Below are 7,200 nucleotides of genomic sequence, written 5' to 3' on the forward strand. Positions count from 1 at the left end.
TACGCTTGTTTATAAGTCAAGACCGTAAGAAAATATACGTATATTAGGTACTTGTACGAAGCTAACAAATAGCCTCTGGCGAACTTGCTAAGAGTAGGGTAACCATCTTGGATCCTATATCCAAATTTAAATTTTAAATAAAAAAAGTAAAGCTAATACAATGAAATTTAGCATGACAGTGAAATAAATGATTCATCTCAAAAAAGCGTATTTGAATATTTATTGTACTACAGATCACTAATTACGTTAAGACGAAAGGGGTTGCTTATCGTAAAGCTTTTTTTTAATTTATATTTTATTGGAATAAATATGAATACTCGCAAAATAATCATAAAATATATTCATGAATAAATATTTTTGAAAACTCATAATTTTGAATGAATAAAATTTGTAGCTCAATTACGAATTTTTTTTGTGTTATTCGGAATTTATATTAATTTTGACACTGACCAGTGTCGAAGATAAGATATTCAGCAATCAATTTTAAACAAAAAATGATACTTTACGATATTTTTGCTATCAAATGCGTATCATGTTATTTTTATAATTACTGTGATAAATCTAGCATAATTACATATAATCTCATTATATCGTGTTAATTACATTGCATTCTAATTGTATTGCGTTATCTATTCGACAAGCGCGTGTCACTTTTATTTAATGCGTGCAATGAAGTCCACGGGATGTCGGTACAAATAAAGTTGAAAGATAAAGGTCTGACCTTGTCGAGCGAGGAATTGATAAGAGTTGTAATTCATATATCGTAACCTTGGGTTATGTGTGTACGACTCGTGCAGCCTTGAATCGATTAATTTGAAATAAATAATTCCTCGAAGTGGCCTTGCGATTAATTCTGAATCATTTAGTCGCGGGATGGTATTAGGCGATATCAAAATTTCGCAATATTCAAGCCTCAACGATTCGCGATATCATAATCAAGTTCAGCGTACGTCTAAAACACGAAAACACATTTAACTTGAAATAATAATAAGATAAAATATGTGCTACCGTGATATTTATATACGTAACAAAAACAGCATGAGATATAGTAATTTGAATTCTTCAATATTAATTTTGATTTAATCGCATAAGTTTCAAGTGTTGCATACATTGTGAAGTTTACATACTCATTGTGAAGAATATTTTTATGCGTATTTCTTCAGCACAAACACCAGGCACACCGCAAACGTTCTTTTTTGTATATTTATTATTCTGATTATAATATTATCTGTAGAGCAACTTAATTGATTTGCAAAACTTGTTATCATAAACGTTGATGCAAGCGTGCGAACCGCGAGTCGTGCAGAAAGCGCGCTTTCGCTAAGGTATTTTTGCACGGATTAAGAGCATCTCTGACGTCGAAATCCAGGAAGATAAAGAGATCACCAAGAGTTTCGCAGGTTGCGCTCTTTCTCTCGTTGATCGTCGGGTCAATGGGTTATGCCTCGACTATTCGAGTTCTATCGAAATACAGGACATAGTAAAATTCAGTTATTTGATTGGTCTACCACAATTCCGGGTTATATATCACGAAGTCGTGCACTTTCTTTTTATGAATACAATTTTTCCACAGAGAAACTCAATAAGATTCTGCTGCTACACTCTTATATCTACTACTGCTACACTCAAATATCGTGTTAAGTTTTCTTTTCATTAAAGCCAATTGAAAATCAACTGAATATATTTTCTTTCTATCACATTCGTAAAGTAGAACTGAATTTTCAACGAACGTCGCTAAACAATATAATTTATAGAGTGGCGCAATACCTTGCTCGTTGCTGCAACCAGGAAATGAACTCAAGTAGAATTGAAAATTTTTTGCGATCGTGACTGTTGAAAGTATGCCGACTTACAAACGAGAAAAGGGCAAAACCGATTGGTCAAAGAGATAATCAAATATGAATATCAATGGATGCTAAAAGGTTGAGATACTTTACACATTTAAATGTATAATTAATATTGAAGTTAAACAGACACAGAATCAAATTTTCACGATAAATTTTTAATATATGTATATTTTATTTTTATTTATTAAATTTCAAAATTTAATAAATAAATACATTTTATGTGAGAGAAGAGAGTCATATTCGATCAAGGCGGTTCTTAGTGTCTCATAATATATGGTGTAAATTTTTATAATTTTCAATTCAAACACTTATTCGTATTGAACATTTTTCGATCTATTTTTCATTTAATATTGTCAATAAATAAAAATAAAAATAAAAATAAAATTATACATACATTAAAAAATTATTATATTTAACTGCACATATAACATTATTGTGATATGTAATATGTTAGACAACTAAAGAGTTGTAAGAAATACGCGAACGTGCACTTTCTCTCTAGTAAAAGTAAGAGTTGTGATATTGTTAGCGACAAATGTATATTCAACGAGTTCAATATATTTTACTTATTCAAGATGCTTTTTCCTACGCTTGGCTACAAAAATCGGTTAAACCGATTATTACATCAACTTAAAAAATTATTTATTAAAAGTTTTGCTGTCATCAATAAATATTTCACATAACATAGATGCATATAAAATGAAATCATGTAAAAAAAAGTAAAATAATATAAATATACACATGCGTGATCATATTTTACATTTTTGAATATTATCCACGTGTCACACGAGATAGAAGCAAATGTCTGCATTCATGTTCTTAAATGAACGCCAAGAGCTTCAACGTTTCCGTAGTGTAGTGGTTATCACGTGTGCTTCACACGCACAAGGTCCCCGGTTCGATCCCGGGCGGAAACATTTTTTTACATTAGTTAAAATTTTTGCTTACACAATATATATTACAAAAGTTCGAACTATACTCTCCGTCGTAAAAAAAATGATGTTTTTTTTGGGATCTTGTGCATGTGAAGCACACGTGATAATCACTACACTACGGAAACTTCGAACCCATCGCTGATATTATAAGAGGACGAACGTCAAAAATGGTTTCAAGCGTAAATTTAATGAAGTCTATATTTTATGTATTTTTCAAATTTATAAATTTTAATATTAAATCGTTTCCTTATTTTAAAAGCGGTGCAAATAAAAGAATTAAATTTTCCAGAAAAAAGGGAAAACTGTTTTTCAATCTGATAAAAAATTATTGATTAGTCAAACAATACCGACAAAAAAATATGTATATGTATTTTTAACACGATCAAATGTCATCTTTGTTATTTTCGTTTCATAAACCTTAAAAAAACTATCTTTTTTTCAATTGTGATTTTGACAATTTTTTATGAAGTTCAGTTAATTCACTTTTGACGGGTGTTTAGGTACTTAATAGCGAATTGGACGCACTGCTGCATATTAAAGCCGTTATAGATTGATTTAATCTGAGTGTAAAAGTAAAATATTTCGAATCATAATATATATATTTTATCTAACAGCGCAATAAAATGTATTGAGTATTTCACGATTTAATCAGTTTATATATTTATAATAAATATATATCTTTCAATTTGTATACGACGGCTTTAATGTGCACCAGTGCACATTAAGTGCGTCCAATCGAATTCGCTATAAATCATTCATGGTAATAACGAAAATCGTGAATTGTGTGACTCTTAAAGTAAGGGAGCAAAATGTTCTGTATAATTTGAACTTTTCAAACTATAATTGTGCCAAAGTTTACTTGGAATGAGATATAAATTTTATTTATTAGTTTCCGCGGACGCAAGGTTTCGTCGAATTTCGCACAAAGATTAAACCAAACGATGAATTTAGGAAACGCTGATCTTTGTGTGCACGAGAAATCTCATATGTGCTATGAGAATGCCGGATCGCTGGGGTAGGGCAGGTCGAGCCGTCTCAAGGCCAGTTAGGCACAAGGGCAGCTTCAGTCTAGTGTGAACTCGACCGCGCCCTTCGAGGTCATGCCATCCCATTCTCGCACACGCATCTTTATTTTTCCTTCGACAAGTCAACACGATCAGCGTTTCTTTGTGTTTCAAGCGCTCAAGAACAACGAAACAAATAAAGATGAATCAATTCGAAGATTAATGATTTTTGTATAAACAGATCAATTAAGTCATTATTTAACTTATTAATCACCATTATTCTCTATTATCAGATTAATATATACATATTTATCATTTTTATAGAATAAGCATACAGTTATAAGTATATTTTATCAAATTGTAGCACATATAATGTTTTTTCATTCTACGTAATACAAAAAAGCACTCCGTCAATTGCCGCAGTATGGCAACCCTAATTGTATCGAAAAGATTTTTTCTCACTGAACCGAAAGGTCAGTCTTAATTCGTATGAGAAACTTGATGAGCATTGTCATTGAATTAATTGCTCGTTGGGTAGAACAGATAAGCCCATTGGCGCATATTCCCTTCGCTCCACCCGTCTCCCAGAAGTACCGAATCACTTCGTAATTGGACGTCACGCGATAGAGAACGACCAACAGATCAAGGTCCTATCGATGAAAGAGACAAGATTGCTTCGGCGAACTTTTTTCGAAATTATGGACAAGATAAGTAATCAATTATGATGGTTTAATTTATCTATAAAAAAAAATAAGAAACAAAAATTCGATGTTTTTAACAGAACACTTTCAACAGATTGTTTCTTGTATCTTATCGAACAGCAATTGCCACTATCATTTACCAAATGTGAATAAAGCCTTTATTACATTTTGTACAGTTAATAGAATTTAATTAATTATCCCCTTTTTTCTGTTCAACGTCGTTTGTTAATTTAATCGTATATATGGGGTAATATTATAATTTTACGGCTGAAGAGGACTAAGTAAAATCGAAACGTACTGTAACTATCGTCGAAATTTAGAGATGTGAATATAATAAATATTACTTTGGTACACCTAATCAAAGCTCGTTCAATTGTGACCTGGGTTGTCCCTATTTAATCTGTTATACATATAGTATATACACGAACGAAAAGAAATGATATTAATTATCAATTACTTTGTAATATTAATTAATTATATTACATTTTTGAAATAATCAATTGAATTTAAAGTTAATAAACTATAACTGTGTTTTTACTGTTTCGATTGTGCAATTAATGACAGATTTTTAAAGAAAAGCTATGGCAAATAAAGTATAAATATGGCCTTATTGATCCAAGACAGATTTCGAGTGTAGTTCGAGAGACGAAGGGGTTGAGTGAGATAACCGATTCTTAGCGCGAGCTTAGCTGGGCCGAACCTTGACTGGGCAAACAACGAGTAGGATGGGAAAAAGGGCGGCGCGATCTGCAAGAAAAGGAGGGAAAGGGAGACAAAGAACTGAAAGATCTCATTCCCTCATTCCTTTAACGCGTTGCACGCCACACTCGCTCTCAGCTCCCGGGGTTAACGCACTACGGTAGACACAAAAATCCCCTCAAGGTCGGTGCATCCCTGTCTGTTGGTTCGTCCGTTCCATGGTTGACCGTCTCCTGCCCCACCCCCCCGGACAACCCCTCAGCATCCAACGCCCCTCCAACGGGACAAATGCACCCACGCGACCGATCTTGTTCGACTTCAGGGCCGCGCAAATGAAAGCACAGAAATCTATTTGAGCACACCATGCGAGACAAGTAACCATCGATCATGTCATATTCATTCTTTTAAATCCAGTCATTACTCATCAAAACTTCAGAGTCAAAATAATCTTCCGAATTTTCATGATAAAAGTAAATTCTGATCTGAAAAAACATATGTGTATATAATGTAAGAAAAATATTATTTCGATAGTAATTTTATAAAACAATAAACGGCGGATTGAGAACTGAACGGAGAATTCGCGAATATGCAGAAACTTTGTTTCATCAATCACGAATTTGGATCGTAAACGCCATGCAACGCAGAGAAGGAACGAAGAGGAAGGAGAAGAGAAGAATAATCGAGAGCAAGGATCGCGTATGGATTGGCATGAAGCGACGAGTGCATCGGGTGAACGGCCGGCCGTGCATCCAGACTGCAGACGTCCAATAAAAATATCTTACGTTAGCCTTTCTCTCTCCTGACTATCGTCTACCCTCATTCATCGCCAAATTATTTTTATTGCGAATAACCGTGCGGCGCTTTTTACCAACGTCGGCTGACCACGTTTTCTTATTCAATTAAGGGACTAGTAGAACGAAAATGGAAGAAATTTATCCATATTATTTTTATGATTATCAATATGCTATTTAAATAATACCGGTTCTGATAGAATGTTCATTTAAGTGATAGTTGAGTAAATTTCAATAATAGTTTAGGAACTATAATATTACCGACTATCATTGACTAATAATAATTAGGTCTATTTCAATATGGAAAGAATAATTTTATTAAAGCATCTAACAAGTTAGCTAGGTATAGATCTAAAAATAATTTTATTGGATTATTGAAATATTTATGTGGGACGTTCAAATTGGTTGCTAAAATGTCAAATTTTTTTACGATATTGCTTATCATGCTCGAGTTTCCTACATAATTATTTTGATGGTCCAATAAAATTATTTTTAAATCACGTATATATAGCTAAATTTTTAGATGATTTAGTAAAATCGTTCTTTTGAATTAACTGCAATTATTTTATAAACAATATTTTTCAATAATATTTATAGATTTTTACTTTCTAACTACATTTAATGAGATATTGTCATAAATGTAGAAGTCAATGATCCAGATGGACTTTTGCTCTGTCAAGTATAAGCCGAGCGCGCTATCTTCTTATTGATACGACCGTAGGACAATGCACTCGTTACCGACGTAAATAAGTACACAAAAAGACGGCAATCGAAGCTTTTAACTCGAACTGTTGAGATCTATGAATCGCCATCGTGGATAAATTCTCTGCGTCTCTTTTCGCTAACGCAAAAGGCTTCTGATTCATTCTAAATTATTACGAGTCAACCGAAGAACAGGGTATTCTGGTCGAACACTATTGTTTCCCTGCGACGCGACGTCGATCGCAGATTTCTGGAATGGTCGATCGTTAATCCCGAGTCCCGACTCGATCCTAAAAATATCGAAAAAGAGCACACAGTCGGTGCATTCTGCTAACAACGCTAATGCTCAAATAAATCTTTTTTATGAGCTTTACGAGATAATGAGACAGATATTGAGAGACTTTCATTAATCACGATTCAAATCAATACGAGGGATATCGAAAAAATATTTGATGTTATAAGTTTCTTTGATAAGTTTTAATTTGATTATACATTTTTTACGAAATTTTATTTAAAAAGAA

At 32.9% G+C, this 7,200-nt stretch overlaps 1 non-coding gene across 1 annotated transcript; it reads left to right on the forward strand.

Annotated features, from left to right (window-relative positions):
• The first annotated feature begins 2,691 nt into the window (after positions 1-2,691).
• Positions 2,692-2,764, forward strand: TRNAV-CAC (transfer RNA valine (anticodon CAC)). Its single transcript has one exon. It is a non-coding gene; the product is annotated as a tRNA-Val (tRNA).
• Positions 2,765-7,200: the final 4,436 nt, after the last annotated feature.

The sequence above is a fragment of the Mycetomoellerius zeteki genome, unplaced genomic scaffold, assembly GCF_001594055.1.
Source record: "Mycetomoellerius zeteki isolate Tzet28-1 unplaced genomic scaffold, Tzet1.0 scaffold135, whole genome shotgun sequence".
Taxonomy (NCBI): Eukaryota; Metazoa; Arthropoda; class Insecta; order Hymenoptera; family Formicidae; genus Mycetomoellerius; species Mycetomoellerius zeteki.